The sequence below is a fragment of the Osmerus eperlanus genome, chromosome 3 (assembly GCF_963692335.1).
Source record: "Osmerus eperlanus chromosome 3, fOsmEpe2.1, whole genome shotgun sequence".
NCBI lineage: Eukaryota > Metazoa > Chordata > Actinopteri > Osmeriformes > Osmeridae > Osmerus > Osmerus eperlanus.
Genome location: NC_085020.1, coordinates 948433 through 965956, shown reverse-complemented (window position 1 = coordinate 965956; position 17524 = coordinate 948433). Strand labels below are relative to the sequence as shown.

The 17524-nt window shown below is 41.0% G+C and overlaps 1 protein-coding gene across 3 annotated transcripts in view; it reads right to left on the bottom strand.

Moving 5' to 3' along the window:
* gulp1a (GULP PTB domain containing engulfment adaptor 1a) overlaps positions 1 to 16477 on the bottom strand; it is a 48013-nt gene extending 31536 nt beyond the window's left edge. For all 3 annotated transcript variants that reach the window (XM_062456340.1, XM_062456338.1, XM_062456339.1), the window contains exon 1: positions 16350 to 16477. The gene's annotated coding sequence lies outside the window, so the exon portion shown is untranslated. The remainder of the gene's footprint in view (positions 1 to 16349) is intronic.
* Between the last annotated feature and the right edge of the window lie 1047 nt (positions 16478 to 17524).

The window sequence follows — 17524 nt, the reverse complement described above, 5'->3', positions numbered from 1 at the left end:
AAAAGAGTAGCACTTCATCATATTATCTAAGGGTATAAAGATTTAACGACATATCCTAAATTAAGAATAAACTACAATCAAGCGAAGGGATTTCAACGGGCAACTACATTTATCCTCCTTACAACTCCTCCTCTTGAATACCATTTAGAATATTTAACTATTTAACAGTTGCATTGTACAAGTGTCACAAAGCACATAATGTGAAATCACATTCATAATGTATCAAGCATCAATTCTATTTGGGAGAACTGACCTTTTCAATGTCCTCCTGACCTTTGTCACAGAATGGAACAGCAGGGGACTGATGTTCGTCAGACAGTTTCATTTTTTTTATTCCTCTTCAGTGTAAGTTAGAGAATCTTCCTCAGTTTGAGCGAGAGAAACTGTATCAAACAACTGGCCTATGAGATGTTTGGAGGAGATCCACTTCATGGGGCATCCAGAAGGCAAGTATACTGCTAGAGGTCCTTTTCCCTAAAGTATTGAATAAGTATCCATTGTAAATTGATGCATTTTAACAATCCATTTTCAGGTAAGGCAGTTGAGCTACGTCTCCAGGTGTTGTAGAACAGACATATACAGTTAGGTCCATAAGTATTTGGACATTGACACAATTTATCATTTTGGCTCTGTATACCACCACAATGGATTTGAAATGAAACAATCAAAATGTGCTTTAAGTGCAGACTTTCAGATTTAATTTCAGGGTATTTACATCCAAATCAGGTGAACGGTGTAGGAATTACAACACATTTTATATGTGCCCCCCCCCCTTTTTAAGGGACCGAAAATAATTGGACAAACTAACATAATCATAAATCTAATTGTCACTTTTAATACTTGGTTGCAAATCCTTTGCAGTCAATGACAGCCTGAAGTCTGGAACCCATAGACATCACCAGACGCTGGGTTTCGTCCCTGGTGATGCTCTGCCAGGCCTCTACTGCAACTGTCTTCAGTTCCTGCTTGTTCTTGGGGCATTTTCCCTTCAGTTGTCTTTAGCAAGTGAAATGCATGCTCAATTGGATTTAGGTCAGGTGATTGACTTGGCCATTGCAGAACATTCCACTTCTTTGCCTTAAAAAACTCTTTGGTTGCTTTCGCAGTATGCTTCGGGTCATTGTCCATCTGCACTGTGAAGCGCCGTCCTATGAGTTCTGAAGCATTTGGCTGAATCTGAGCAGATAATATTGCCAGAAACACTTCAGAATTCATCCTACTGCTTTTGTCAGCAGTCACATCATCGATAAATACAAGGGAACCAGTTCCATTGGCAGCCATACATGCCCACGCCATAACACTACCTCCACCATGCTTCACTGATGAGGTGGCATGCTTTGGATCATGAGCAGTTCTTTCCCTTCTCCATACTCTTCTCTTCCCATCATTCAGGTACAAGTTGATCTTGGTCTCATCTGTCCATAGGATGTTGTTCCAGAACTGTACAGGGTCTTTTAGATGTTTTTTGGCAAACTCTAATCTGGTCTTCCTGTTTTTGAGACTCACCAATGGTTTACATCTTGTGGTGAACCCTCTGTATTTACTCTGGTGAAGTCTTCTCTTAATTTTTGACTTTGACACAGATACGCCTACCTCCTGCAGAGTGTTCTTGATCTGGCCAACTGTTGTGAAGGGGTTTTTCTTCAACAGGGAAAGAATTCTTCTGTCATCCACCACAGTCGTTTTCCGTGGTCTTCCGGGTCTTTTGGTGTTGCTGAGCTCACCAGTGCGTTCTTTCTTTTTAAGAATGTACCAAACAGTTGATTTGGCCACACCTAATGTTTTTGCTATCTCTCTGATAGGTTTGTTTTGATTTTTCAGCCTAACGATGGCTTGCTTCACTGATGGTGACAGCTCTTTGGACTTCATATTGAGAGTTGACAGCAACAGATTCCAAACACAAATACCATACTTGAAATGAACTCTAGACCTTTTATCTGCTCCTTGTCAATGAAATAACGAACTCCCATGAGGGAATAACATACACCTGGCCATGGAACAGCTGAGCAGCCTAAAATGTATTGTAATTCCTACATCGTTCACCTGATTTGGATGCAAATACCCTGAAATTAAAGCTGAAAGTCTGCACTTAAAGCACATCTTGATTGTTTCATTTCAAATCCATTGTGGTGGTATACAGAGCCAAAATGATGAAAATTGTGTCAATGTCCAAATATTTATGGACCTAACTGTACGTGTTGACAGAGCAGGCCGGCTTCAACAACTTTGTAATCTACAGCTGAAAAGGCTTGAGTTCGCTTGATGGTATTTAAGGTCAGAGACCGATCCTACACCTAACTGAGGTTCAGTTGAAGTTGGCCCGATTGCCAAAACAACATTCCCAGAGGTTCTCCTTCTCAAGCCAGCGAAGACAGGGAGGCTCAGACGCAGCACAGCTTTGACTGGTACTGACTGAGTGAACACATCTTCAAGCCTCTTTCAGCTTGTCTTGATTTAGCAGTTTTGCTTCAAAAAAGGTCAACACTGAACCTCACACAAAGCATGAAATACAATAGGAAAAGCCAGATGAGAGATCAGCCAAGAGACAGGGCAACCGTTAGCTGCTTGGTATCACTGGTCAAGGAATCCAATTAACACTAGAAAAGCCAATATCAATTTGACTAAGGGAGCAAGCACCTTTTTACCCGGCAGAGAGACTATATTTTATTCCATGTTACAACAAAATGGAAAATGTAACATTCGTCAGTGAACATTTATCACTGACAAAGCCAACATTCCATCTAACCTTGTGTTAGTCCTCAGTGTAATGAACCATAAACTAGTCATTCGGGTAAGTAGAATGTCAAATAATGTACCAAGAAAAACTAAGAAAATAAGTGTCCATGTCAACCCAGGAATACAGACTATTAATTGTCCCTCTACAAAAGGACTGGGAAAATGGAAATAGCATAATAACATTACTGGCAGCTGAAGAGAGGGTTTTCCCCAGGTTGGACTGGAGGACACAGGGTATAAAAGCCTTCAGCATGGCTTGGTAGAGGAGGTTAGGCCGGTAGAATGATGAGTCTAATTTATGTTTGTTTAACATGTAAAGTATTTGTCATTTTGTTTGTGTCATTTTTGGCACCAACACTGGCATTGGCATAACATCCTTCTCCACTCACCAGCCAACAAAAGAGTACACTACTCGTTTTACAAGTGATGATTCCTCACATTTTATTTGGCTTCTTCCACTCGCGGTGCTAAACCATGGTGGGTGTGTCGGCCTCTCTCACACAATACACAGCAGTCATCTTTGACCTGAGGATTAAAAAAGTACTGCTTCATTCAGTCATCCTAATGGAGAACGACAGTTTCAGTAAGAAATCCTCTGAGATGGAAAGTCAATTCGTTTGAGGTCTGACACGACTCATTTTGCATTGATATTTAACTGCTCACCATGTTTCTTCACCATGGTTGTCATTGGGGAACCGCATTCTCAAGCTCATTATTTAAATTGATTTGGTAACGTAGTGGGGGGGGGTGGTTGCTAAGCATTTCCATTGATCAAACATCATTCATATTATTGTTATGACGATGCTACAGTGCATAATCTTTAAGGACAGAAAACAAGCAGAAATTTGCTCTTAGAAAGGAATGAAGGTCTTCATAATGCAAACACTTCAAATCTCTTTAGACAAAGCTAATGTCTTTTGTTACAAAGAAAGCCTTTATGAATCTGCAACATAAACATTTACAATTATATAAATCACATTTAGCCAGAGATGGCAAAAGTACACACATCCTTCACTCAAGTAGAACTACAGATACTCATGTTTGAAAAGACTGTTAAAAGTTGAAGTGCTGACTACTTTTTCAATTTCTTGAACCTAACATCATATTAATACAAAGACACTATAGACATTCACCAGGAATCCTTTTTGACACCGACAATTTTGAATATCTCCCCCATATATGGTCAAAGGTGATCAGGAATGTCTCTATTTTCAGTCAAATCGACATTGCCAACTCCCATTGTCCATCGAATACGTAACCTTTTCAAACCTTTAGAAACTTTTTTTTAAATCATTTTTTTTTATATTCTCAACAAAAACAAAATGTGAAAAAAAAAAGTTGAGAATATGATATACACATACATATATATTTACATTTAGTCATTTAGCAGACGCTCTTATCCAGAGCGACTTACAGTAAGTACAGGGACATTCCCCCGAGGCATCACAGTCAAGACATCTTGCCTCTGTGCAGGGAGATGGATGGTGAACCAGCATCAGGCCTTACCGTTACCTATTCCAGACACACAGGCACATTATTCTCTGATCATGCCCAAATGTCCTTTTCTGTATTGGTCCTGATTTGAAAAGGCTAGAGATGGTGATATAAGGTGGAAACGCTTTACAGACCTTCAGCAGCAAGAAGGGACTTGCTGAGGAACCCTGACAGAGGAGGCCATGATGGAGGGCATCAGAGATCCCAGTGGAGGGAGATGATGGAGGGCATCATAGATCCCAGTGGAGGGAGATGATGGATCATCAGAGATCCCAGTGGAGAGAGATGGAGGGCATCAGCGATCCCAGTGGAGGGAGATGATGGAGGGCATCAGAGATCCCAGTGGAGGGCATCAGAGATCCCAGTGGAGGGAGATGGAGGGCATCAGAGATCCCAGTGGAGGGAGATGATGGAGGGCATCAGCGATCCCAGTGGAGGGCATCAGAGATCCCAGTGGAGGGAGATGGAGGGCATCAGAGATCCCAGTGGAGGGAGATGATGGAGGGCATCAGAGATCCCAGTGGAGGGAGATGATGGAGGGTGACAGAAGCAGACTGACTTGAACAAATATTAAGTTTCCTCAAGTTGAGGTAATCTTCTTACAATGGTCAGATGGCTGAGCGGTTAGGGAGTCGGGCTATTAATCAGAAGGATTGTTGGTTCGATTCCCAGCCGTGCAAAATGACGTTGTGTCCTTGGGCACTTCACCCTACTTGCCTCGGGGAGAATGTCCCTGTACTTACTGTAAGTCGCTCTGGATAAGAGCGTCTGCTAAATGACTAAATGTAAATGTAATCAAAAGGAAGAAAAAAAAGCAAGATCGAATTATACTTTGAGATAATCATCTCATTCTTTGAGGAAGAAGATATGTATTATGCCTAAATATCACAGAATAACACCAGAAACTCTAATAACAAAACTCCGACTTAGCAGGCTCCATCAGAGAACTACAGTATCAGATTTGAATAATTTACACTTTGGCTTCAATCATGAATCTTTCTTCTTCACTTTGCACAAAGCAAGCTGCCAGTGTAGTCTACTGCCTGGGCAGTATTCCATGCAGAAATACAGTTTGAGTCAAAAACTCAGTACCTGTCTTGACACTGATTGGAAATGTTAGCACTATCACAGTCATGTGGAGATATGAAGTGAAGTGTCAGTAAGTCTGCACAAGTCTAAATTAAAAAGTCCCCAATTCCATCTATGCAGCGTGTGTAGAGTAAGCCAGCTTAAGAATGTGCAGTTTTCCTGACCAAAAAAACACAGAAGTAACTCTTCTTGGTTAACCTGAGTGATTAATTATTTAGGATGCGATATTTGCATTATTTAGCAGTGCATAGTCATCATCTTATCAGCATACACAGACGAGAAAAGTCAAACCCGGTTGAGTCTCTTTGAGGTCAGATGCTCAGAAGCACATTGGCCCAGATCTCTTAACAACAAGGTGTCTGAGGCTTGTGGCGTCACCAAAACTAAAACCCTTAACACTGGAGGTGGAACAGTACTCGTATTGAACCGAGACGGTACGGGCGTCACGGTTCGGTGCATGAAATTACACAGAGTATACACGGTATAAAAATAAATAAAACTTGCGTGCAAATTAATTAATGCAATGCGGAACTATTGTTAGATACCTGTGTTCTTTAGGGACACCTAATCTGTTGCCCCGCTTTAGCTCTGAAGCTCTGATTGACGCCGCCGTGAGTCAGAGATAGCTAGCAGCACTAAGGACGAGCATGGCGAGTGGTGGCGACCCACGAGAGATAGAGGACCCGCCGGCCTCCAAGATCGCAAGTTTGGGAAAACTTCGGTTTCTCATTCAGTTACAGTAGTACAGGCGAGAGAGTGGTGGATATGACGAGCACTGTGAGACTGCGTTGTTCAGCAGTTGTGGGGTATGTGAGTGGAAATACATCTAACATGCTAAACACATATAACGCATATGGATAAGAGCGTGTGCTAAATGACTAAAAATATCAGACGCCATCACCCAGGTGTGCCAATCACTGGAACGAGACAAAAAAACTCAATTCTCCTCCCTACAGTGCTTAACCAGCCTTTAGATACACATAGGTTTTGCTTTTCCCTCTGAACTTGTACCAAACCGTAATGTCTGAACCGCGGTATGAACCGAACCGTGACTTCAGTGTACCATTCCACCCCTACTCAGCACACATGCCAAGTTAACAAGGTTAACAACTAAATTGCACAATTATGTCACTTAATTGGGCTTAAAATGAGTTTTTTTCAGATTAAAATTCTACTTTAAAGTTATTAGAATCTTCACACGTTTGGCGACGGATACATGGAGGAGGAACCTGGGTGGATTTCAGCTCAGTCGTTTCTGCGGTTTCCATGGCAACCCACCAAGGTACCACAAAGATGACATTCATGGGGAGAGGGATGCACCCTTGTGCATTAAGGGGGTCAGGTGGCCAACAATGGTGGACCCTCAGAATGTCACAAATCTCATGCAAGTCTCAAATCTAATTCCACCTCTGCTCACTGTACAACAGTTTTGGTTAGATAATTACATTTTCAAGTACGGCTAATTGCATACGTGTTTAGAAAATAGTGAAAAATACGACCGTACAATAGGTCAAAAGGTTAGACAGGGAAAAGTGGAAGGGAAACTGAAGAAGTTAAATGAGTTCAGACCCGCTAGGTCATCTTATGAAGGTAGGCTGAATGATGAGGATGAATCTGTGGTACACCATGTGTGTCATCCGATAGCCCTCACAAATGAAAGATGCAACTCTTTATTTAAAACAACCGAGTGACAGATACATAAGCAATTTTTTGCATCAGTTTTATATTTTTGTTAAACAATTTAGTCAACTTGCATGACAGCACAAACCACATTAAGAAATGATCAATTAACTATGAGAATTCATTCATTCCAGTGAGTCTGAGAAGGTTTAACAACATGCTTGGGCACTATACTGCAGGGCCAGACAGCAGGAAGCCAGAACTGTGTTCCTCATCAGAGCCAGTAGAAGCCAGACAGCAGCAGAGGTAGTTAAGGGTGTTTATGGGCTGGTCCTGGTATGTAAAGAGAGAGGCGCTGAAGGGGAACTTTTAGTAGAAGACTGTCTGAAGTTCACACTGATGCCGAGCAAATGGTCTCTAGGCAGGCGATGTGCCACAGCAGTCACCCATGGCAACAACCTGACCAGGAGAATAATGTATTTGGACAACAGCCAGAAGAGTAGACCAACTCAGGGCCCCACCGAGGCAATCTCTCCTTTGCTGCTAACTGGCCAGAGTGGGAAAGACGTTGCACGAGTGCTGAAGAAATTGGTTGTCAAGGTCTCCCCTGAAGCCCTTTAATGCCAACTGTCATGAGTGCTGTCCTTTACAGCAACTAGGACCACACTCAAATGTCACTGACTAAAAGTGTTTTTTTTTTTTAAATGATGACTTCTGATCAGTTTGCATTAAGCCAAATCCAAGTCAGAACCAATAGAAAATACGAGACATGTCTAACTAAAAGCAACCCATTTCTTCAAAAGATAGATTAAATGCATAACTCTGGAGTCTTTTGAAGTCTGACGTTAAATATGCACAGGGAAAACCGACAAAAGACTTTGGTTCTTGATAAAATGTCAGAAGGCAGAGGGATTTGCGTTTTATTTATCTATTACGAATGTGTCAGTCACACTCCCACAAAGAAGACTCCCTAATGATTTACTTGGTTCATGCATCAAGTCAAAAGGTAAAAACAGAGAGGGAACTGGATGTGAACGTCCCATTTCATTACCCCACTTTGCGAAGCAAAATAGATTACATGCCTCTGACATGGATTCCAAAGTATCCAACCACATTCATAAAAGAACAGTAGTGTAATATTCATAGTACATTTAGGTGGGAATCTACTGTATTTTGCTGCCAGCAATTTTGCAAATAAATGGAAAAAGAGGCCAAAACATATTAATATGCAGTGTAGACTACAGGTAAACAGCATATTCAATATAAATCTCTTACGCTCCGAGAAAGATATGATTTGATCTAAAGGTGCTGAAGCAGTCTTGGTGTTAGACTACATCATACCTCTGTTGAGAGCACAGAATAGGGAAGAGGTTGGGACTCCATAGGAAACAAACCCCAAGGTCGGTTTCTGAACTCCCTCAATCTCCCCTAGAGGGACTGGAACTCGCAGGCCCTTAAGTTCTCAGCTCATCAGCCAGTGACAAGCATTTCCCCCTCAGAGAACAACATTATAATAACACTGTAATGACATGTGTAATGAGCAGGGCATTCTCAAGTCCAACAGCAACTACTGAGGAAACATGCTACCTGACAGCTTTAAGGACTAAAGTCATAATGAAGTAGGCCTTGTGTTTACCTTTCACACCCACACAAAAAGCTTTAACCCTCCTGGAGTTGGCTGCACCTTAAAATTAAGAAATCTTTCATAGGAGAACATTTGTAAATCGGTCAATATAGACCGAAAAACTACAGGACGGTTATTGAAAACTAATCTTAGATATCTTACTTACACTGCAAAATCCATTTAGGGTTCAATAAACAATATAATCCATACTGATAAAATATATCAAAAGCTTTTATCCTTATCAGTACATTTAGAAACAAATAGTAAAAGATGCACAGAAATATTCAGAATCTCAAAACATTGTATGCACGCACGCACGCAAAACAAACAAACAAACTGTTCCTCACAGACATGCCAGTTCAGCATCAAACAACAGCAGAGATTATTGGCATGAGAAGGTGGATTTGAAGTATCAAAATTCATTTTAATGTCAACTAAGTTTATGAGGGCAACTGGGAGGAAACTATATACAATGCCAGCTGATTGGGTTGGGGCAGACTGAATACTGCAAGATGGGGGGAGTGGGTGGTAAATATATATACGACCTGCAGACATTTCAGGCCTGCTGCCATGAGATATGCAGTTCCACCACCCAGCAGAAGATGAATAGACTCCTCCACACTCCCCATAAGGCACTAAACAATACCAATAAAATTCAGATAATTCCTGACGATTCATTATACCAAGTAGCATACTACTGATTGTCAGAGGTGACAAACATCCTTCTCCTGCAGTACCAGGGTGGCTGCAGCTCAGAATGAATGGAGAATCAAAACTAATGAGTGTGTAATGAATGGCACCCATCTTGAAATGAAAGGGCCATAAAAGGCTGTTAAAGATGGTGGGTGTAAAAAGCAACGTTTTTTTCTCCCCTCATCCTGCAGGATATTCCCTAAATTTAAGCTTCAACTACGAGACAGACATGCACATTTAGGAATAACATGTCAGTCGTCACTTAAAAAAGGCACTGGCTTACAAAATACATTTTTCATCGCCTCAAACAATAGCAACATCAATGGCGCCGATGCCAGACTGCCTGCCTGGTCCAGCTCATCTGCCTGCCTGGTCCACCTAATCTGCCTGCCTGGTCCAGCTAATCTGCCTGCCTGGTCCAGCTAATCTGCCTGCCTGGTCCAGCTAATCTGCCTGCCTGGTCCACCTAATCTGCCTGCCTGGTCCACCTAATCTGCCTGCCTGGTCCACCTAATCTGCCTGCCTGGTCCACCTAATCTGCCTGCCTGGTCCACCTAATCTGCCAGCTCCAAACACACTCATCCTGTCCCGAGTCTGAACAGAGGGTTCGACAGGCACCGGATAAACGTGTTTAAAATTATTAAAGTTCTTACTGAATAATACAAAGAGGAGGAGTCTTGTCTTAAAGTTAGGCTTGAGTGGTCATCATTATATTATAATAGAGTTGTTCAAACTCTCAATACATGTCAGAAGAACATATCCAAATTGTACTGGTTGCTGTTTTGGTCCTGCATATTGTCATTATCTATAAGAAAATATATAAGTAGTGACTAAGGGGAATGAATTTGTTTACTACAGTACATGACAACAATATTAAAGATTAACTTTGTGAAAGTAGGCTTCTCTCTAAGTAATTGATGGGAAGATTGCTCTGGGTGTAGAGACACAACATGCAAACCACTCAATGCAGGCATTGTAACTTGGTTACTAAATATACAGCTCTGGAAAAAAAGAGACCATGCACCTTTTTCTTTCCTTTAAAACAAAAAAAACTAGTTGGACAATTTTGAGTGAGGAACAGAAGGGAAAAATGTGCCACTGCAAATTTTACCCTTCGCACTGGAGTTGCTTTGGATCACTCCAGTGCGTTCAAAATACTCCGTAATAGACTTTACTGACTGAATTTGCTGAACAAGTCTGACCTATTCCGGTGACAGTCAGAAATTCCTGCAAAATGTCAATGGGTAGACCCTGGTAATGAATACAAATTAGTTCTCCCAGCCCCAACTTTAACAGACAATGAAGACTAACTCAAGTTGAACTAGAAAATAGGAAATGAAGAAATGGCTCCACAAGGCCAAATGAGAGATGCCCTTTAGCGGTGTCCATCTTTCCCACCATCCCACCCTCATAGTACAAAGGTTTCATCAAATGCAATGGTCGTTATGCTGTACACCGTTCCTCTAAAAACACATGTTTCTGCATTTCATTTACTTCTGCTTGACTGAGACACTTTGTCCACAGCGTAGCAAACTAGCCGGTAAATAAGTAGAAACGCCAGGAAGCTGTTAAGAGTCATCCACAGTGGCAGCATGGCAGGTCCCAGTGGACCAAATATCAACTCATGCAAGTCCACAAGGCTTATTGATAAAGGCTATAAATAAGTGACAGCACAGTGTTGGTTGTGTTTTGTTGCAGGTAACTAGTGCAGTGCCGATGCCGTATCCTTGTAGACAAACACACTAGTAAACCTTGCACCATCTGGTGCCAAGAAAAGTTAATTGAATATTAATACCCCACGTTAGTTATATATGAAACCATCTGTTATTGCGATTACATTTTTTCAGCTCTGCGATTCAAATTGTAAAATCTATGGCATTGCTACTAGAACTAGTAGGCTACCTAGAACTCTAAACCAACTGCTACTGGAGGGACTAGCACAATGTAGTCCTCCGATTACGTTTGAGTAAATCTAAACCAAAAAGACATGTCGCTAATGTAGAAAGGCACTATATAAATACAGTCCATTTACAGTTCTAAGTTTTAGTCAGCCAGTTGGGGTGCCTATGCATGGGTTGTGTGACTTGAGCCCATTAAGCTTCTTGGTTCCTTAATCATTTAGCAATGCTTCAGCATTACTGCAGGATATTGCTACAGCATTTTACCAAGAGTGAATGTAACAGTAATACGGTGACCTCAGATGTAATCCAGTTGTTGTGCAACGTTGTCAAGAGGAAGTCTCTCCTGTCAGCACTGGCCAAGAAGACGAGCAGATGGAGACATCCAGAAGGACGAGCTTTGAGCTAGATCATACCTCTGCTGTTTGACTTGAAGGGGAAATAATACCATTAAAAACTATACTATGCTGGTACCCAAATAACAGAGCCATGGTTAAAAATATAACCAAATTTGCTGCACTCAGGAGAAAATTGATCTGACTTTGCTGTTCTCTCCACCCCCTTAAACACCAGGCACCATCATTCAACAGGTTATTTTTTCAATACCCATCTTGATCTGGTCAGACACTTCTCCCACAACACAGACTCAGGAGATTTGAGTTTCCTTGTGTGGAACTTTGTCCCGCTTGGTTCAAACAGCAGCACAGAACGCTACCGTGAGCTGTGCTTAAGTAGCTTGTCACGTTCTCTGGGCTGAACAGCACAAACATGTCCACAGATAAAGGGATGGCCTTTCCAATGAGAACCATCATCTCTCAGACCAAGACTAGGAGCAGACCGTGTACAGTATGGCTTTAAGAAATCACATCCTCGTCAGTCTCTTCAACATGAAATGCCATGACCTTCTGGTGAAGATTAACATCTACTACAGTAACAATACAGCAGTCTGAAGTATGAAGTGCTGTGTAACTGTGCTGTGTGTTTCAAAAGATCTTATAAATGGTACATGACTTGTTACCAGGGTCAATACAGGCATGGAGGGCCACATGCCTGTATTAAATAAATAAACAATGGAAGCACCTAAAAGCCATTAAAATAATTAAATGTATTCCTTATGGAGGTATGTCTCATGTCCTTCAGCTTGACTTGCTCAGGGGTCAGAGAGACTTGCTGTAAGACTGCCTTTACAATTGCTTTCACATTCCTGTCTGGATACTATAGAAGAGCAAGACTCATCAAATACCTCCAGCAATTCTCCCCCAGACAGGGCATCACAACTGGCTCTATGCTAAGTGGTTTCATGTGTTGCCGACTACAGCACATTAAGGTCAGTTCAGCCTTGAGGATCAACCAGTCAAGAGGCTTACCCTTTGCTAAAGACAGGGCCCAAAACAAGCCCTCAGCCTTCAGGAGGAAAAGCCATTAAGTGTTTCACACAAGAACCATTAGTAATGTGAGGTTATGTTAACGATTCTATGATTTGGGTGCTTTGTCTGCATAGTCGAGCTGTGTCAAGCTGTGGTGCACCTTAGTCCTCTAGCTGGAGAAACAAGTGGAATAGGACAAATCCTGAGCCTAGCACCAGGTCACTTACATCAAGTCCACCTAACAGTTATAAGAATACAAAAAGAAAAGTCTAAAGTATTTTAGCAATATTATATCAAAAGGAAGCCAGGCCCTATTTGTCAAGTTAACTGTTTCATTAACAATTTTACCTTGTTTTGTTTGCTTCTACTTGGTAGATGTATTTACTTGTTGATTAATTTGTTGGTCTAAGAGCAACACCAAAAGCTGTGACCAGACCCAGCGCTGCAGGGAGCAGAATCATGAAACTACAACTGCTCTCTCAATCTACTGCTAGTCTAATGTTTAGTAAAACTGTGTTGACCCATTGAAATGGTTGCTTTCCATATTTAGGTACTCGCTTTTGATGTAGTGAAATGTTAAGTGTTTTGAGAGACTAAAATCCAAAATAAAGGTCAACATTTATTAATTCAGGTTTGAGGTCACCGTTTATTACCATTAACCACTGGAGCTTTTTATCAGTTAGAACCTTCTTCACACCATGTATCCATGCATCTTTTTTGTTTCCACATTGAGAGCCATTTGGGTTGAAACGATGCTTCTTTAGAAAAACTATATATGCAAAGTAACTGAATCATTGAGATGTTCGAGCACTGAATGTTAGGATTCAATTTCCAGTGTTCCTAGGACTTGAACTGTATTTACATTTTCTATTATGATTCTTGAGCTCAGGCAGTTCCAGATGGACTTCCCAACTGACACACATAGTATGAATAACAAAAGGACTCCATCACAGTTTGGAGAGCCTTTATTCAATAACAACAATAACCGCCTCCATGGAGAAATGAAGACAGAGCTTTCACTATACGAGAGAAAGGGGCGATGTTGATAACCACAATGCATTCAGCAAACTAATTTGCAAGAGACTATGAGTGACTGAGTTGTTTGGTATGTGCAGTAGGTTTAATACCAGTGCCAAACCAATCCACAGACATTTAAAAAGTCAACGGCCTAGACAAGCAAAGCGCAAGTATCAATTACCTCGGCTTCACGCACGTACGGCTCACGTGCTGGGCTGCCCTTATGTTGTACCTGGAAAGGAGCCGTTCAGACACACACATCCATCTAATCTCAGAAGCAAATTGACAGCATTTGGATGATTGGTTAATGGCAGTTTCTCATGTCCAAGTTTCAGACATTCCTGGTGTCCTGTCCTTCTCAGTTCTGAGTGATGTTTTACAAGTACAAGTGGAGGCTCAGACATTGCTTGGATTTCTCACTACGTATCAGGTCAAAAGTACTTTCAGATCGATAAAGAAAAGCTCTAACATGCCCTGGAGAAAAGCAAGGCTGTGTGAAGATGAACTTACAATGATGAAGTTCTGTGACAGTGAGGGATGGGCAGTCATGGTTGATAGTGATGATGTTATCAGTCACTCGGAGAATGATCTTGAATCAAGTGAGGAACGGTCTGGAAAGACGAGCATGAACAAATTGAGGTACCAGCACAACAAGCTCTAGCTCTGTACAAAACGGAGTAAGGATCAACGATGAAACTATCAAATTGTAACAAATGAGGCCTTGTCACTATTCACTTCACTTATCTCTACTTATTAAAAAGCCTTGGCTGTACCAATGCTATCATCATGAGGACACTAAATGTATGTAGATCGGACATCACATCAACGATAAGTGCTGGCAATGGTAGTTCACCATCCACTTGGGTCCTTACACAAAACAGTAACATCCCACATTACTACAGTGACGAGCCTTCAGTCTCTGTTCACTTCTCTACATACAGCAGTGCCATGCTATGACAGACAAAACCATCCACCTAGCTGAACCTGAACGCTGGAATTTAACCAGCAGCCTTCACCAGTGTCTGCACAAACATGCCAGTTCAAGCAAGTCCTTTACCTGAGGCTGTGCCCTGTCACATGACAATTCTGGGACTCTTTCCCTTTTTTAGCTGAATAAGTCAAATCAAATTTATTTGTACAGCCCTTTTTACACGCAAGCATGTCAGAGGGCTTCACATATGCCAATAGAACTGCCCCTCATAAGATGTTTCCTCGCCTTACTTATGACCTTAATTTAACTCTGAGCTTGAAATAATTTCCATGACCACTTCTGCTTCTCGCTGAGGAAATGAAAACGCTCTTCTGGATTGCAACTTCACCCTGAGCCTCCAGGCTAACTTACACTGATTTGCTAAAGGGATTGGATATTCATTGCATACAATATGAGCCCAAAGGCATCACACATGGAAGCTCTTGGAAGAGCAAAGCATTAAGAAAACTGGAGCATGGTATGAACATTATACGAGAAACTGGAGTTACTTTGATAGCTTTCACTGCATGCGGTTAGAGTGAAGTTATATCTCGTACCCATTTTCAATTGGAGCAATCGTCAGGTAATTGCGTGCAAATTGCAGCAGCGTATGAGCCAGTCTCTTTTGAATCCTCATTTCACAACAATGCTCAGAAAACAGTCTTACTTAAGAGACCAAATAAAAGAGAAGTCTGAAGAAAAAACAGAAGTGGGTTTAACATTAAGAAAAGGAAATTCAGCCAGCCCCATTTAAAATAGAAAACCTGTTTCATACAAGAATGAAAATATCAAAACAGTTATCGTACATTTCTTCAGTCCCTATTTGATTAATTATTTTTGGTTGCTCATGCTCCAGTTTAATGATCTGTCTCGACACTTATCAAACCATAGCATTTATGTGGAATTACATGCACACACCAATATACTGTAGATACTGGAATAATATAGCGTTTCCAACAAAACTTTTGACGTGAAATATGTCGCTTGGTATCATCTCGCTCAACAGACCAAGTTAAATCTGGTACAAAGGAGAAAATACTGTGCAGCTATTAAGTGCAGCTTCTAATAAAATAAAAAGGTAAATTGTATCCCTGACCACACCACCACCACATTGAGAGAGACAAGAGACAGACAGGATCCATGCTATCCTCAGTAAACAGACAATGCTAAACAGCAGAATCTACATCGAAGGTAGAAAGTTCAAAAGAACATCGGTGATACAAACAGCAGTATCGCTGTTGCATTCATCAGTAAATTAGCAAGATTACACTAGTAATTTCATCACAGAATTTTGCACGACCCGCGCGGACCATCCCGTTTACACAGAATGACCTCCATGAGAGCAACACATTTTTGTACGGCGTGCAATGGCTTGATTAGTGTCTCGTTTAAAATAAGCGTCGGGGGTCAGTCAATTTGTTGTTTGGAAAGTTAGCTTTGGGACGACTCCGACAGTCGATTTACAAAAACATTTTTGAAACACTTTTCCATTCACATCCGTTCGGTGTGACTGATGTCAAACTTGGTTTTCCATTTGAGTTGCGCATCCATGTTGCTTAGTGGAATGAACCTGCCACTTTCATAATCTAGTAATAAGTTTATTATGCTACATACGACGATAGACTTGGATTCTACGGAGAAACGCAATAAATCTACGTTCGTGGAAAAATACGGCAGACTCAAAACACCAACAAACTTAATGTGTTGCACTGGACGATGCGAAAACGGTTTAGTAATTCACAAAATGTTAACTGTGCATTCAGAGGACAACACTCAAATTACCCTGTTTAAATCACTGTTTTGACAACTCCAAACACGCAAAAATGTAACATTTCACGTACCAATGAACACGATAGTCCCGCTGTCCTGAACACGCTCCTCGTCGTCGCTCCACATCAACTAACTCTCCCTCCCTGCTCTCCTCGCCGCAGCTGCTGGAGAAGTTGGCTGACGTCAACCTAGCCTACTTGGTAAATGTCCACTGGAATTGCCAACCAGCTGCACATTTAAAGCGACAGATCAGCAGTGGTGACAAGCAATTCCCCAGCATCCATGTTAAAAAATATTTTATCCTCACTTTTTAGTTTAAGAAAGTATTGGTTGTGCACGGAGCTGGCCAAGTTATTTGATATGAAGAGAAAAGTATCACTTTTTGAAAGATTGTTGTATATCTCGATGTCTCAGCAAATTCCTACCTTAATTAAAATCAGTATACAGTGCATGTATTTAATGGTGGAGTAATGTATTTCTGTCAGGCAGCTGTATTGTACGTTTCAAACATGGATTTTGTTCTCTGCTTCCCATTGTTTTCCACAAGTTCATTAAACTTCCAATTCATTCCATATTTTACTTCTTCTATAGATAAAGTATACATTTTCACTGGTTAAAGTCAGGGTTCCTATACGTAATATGAAAGCAATTTTGTGCAGAAAGATCCATCTGTTGCTCTAAAGTGAAAGGCAAATTCCTGTGAAATCTCTGTGAAATATTGGCGATTTCACCTGAAGCTTGTCTAGGCTCTGAGGCTGATGGGAAAAGGCCATTAGAATCAGAATCAGAATTCGGTTTATTCGCCATGTATGTTATACAAACACGGAATTTACTGTGGCAGGGAGGTGCAAAACACTAAACATATACAGATCTTAGATTAAGTAAAAGTACAAAAGTTTAACTATTTCTAAGAACTAAACAATCTAAGAATACAACAATTTAAATATAAAATAAAATATATATAAAAATTAGAATAATGAGCAGCGTGAATGGTCAACATAGTGCAATCGGATACTGAGATAAAGTGGCTTATGCATACTGAATTGCCATTAGATGGACTTATAATAGTTAAATAAGTGAATGAATGCCAAGCGTTTGCTGTGCTGACGTTGTGATGTGAGTTTCCAGAGATAACACGTCACTCCCCAGAGGGCGTGACGATGGGGAGTCTTGGAAGCAGCCTCATGAAACAGGTTAAATAGACGTTAAGGTATAATATCAGTTTTCAGTTCAAAACTAAAATCTT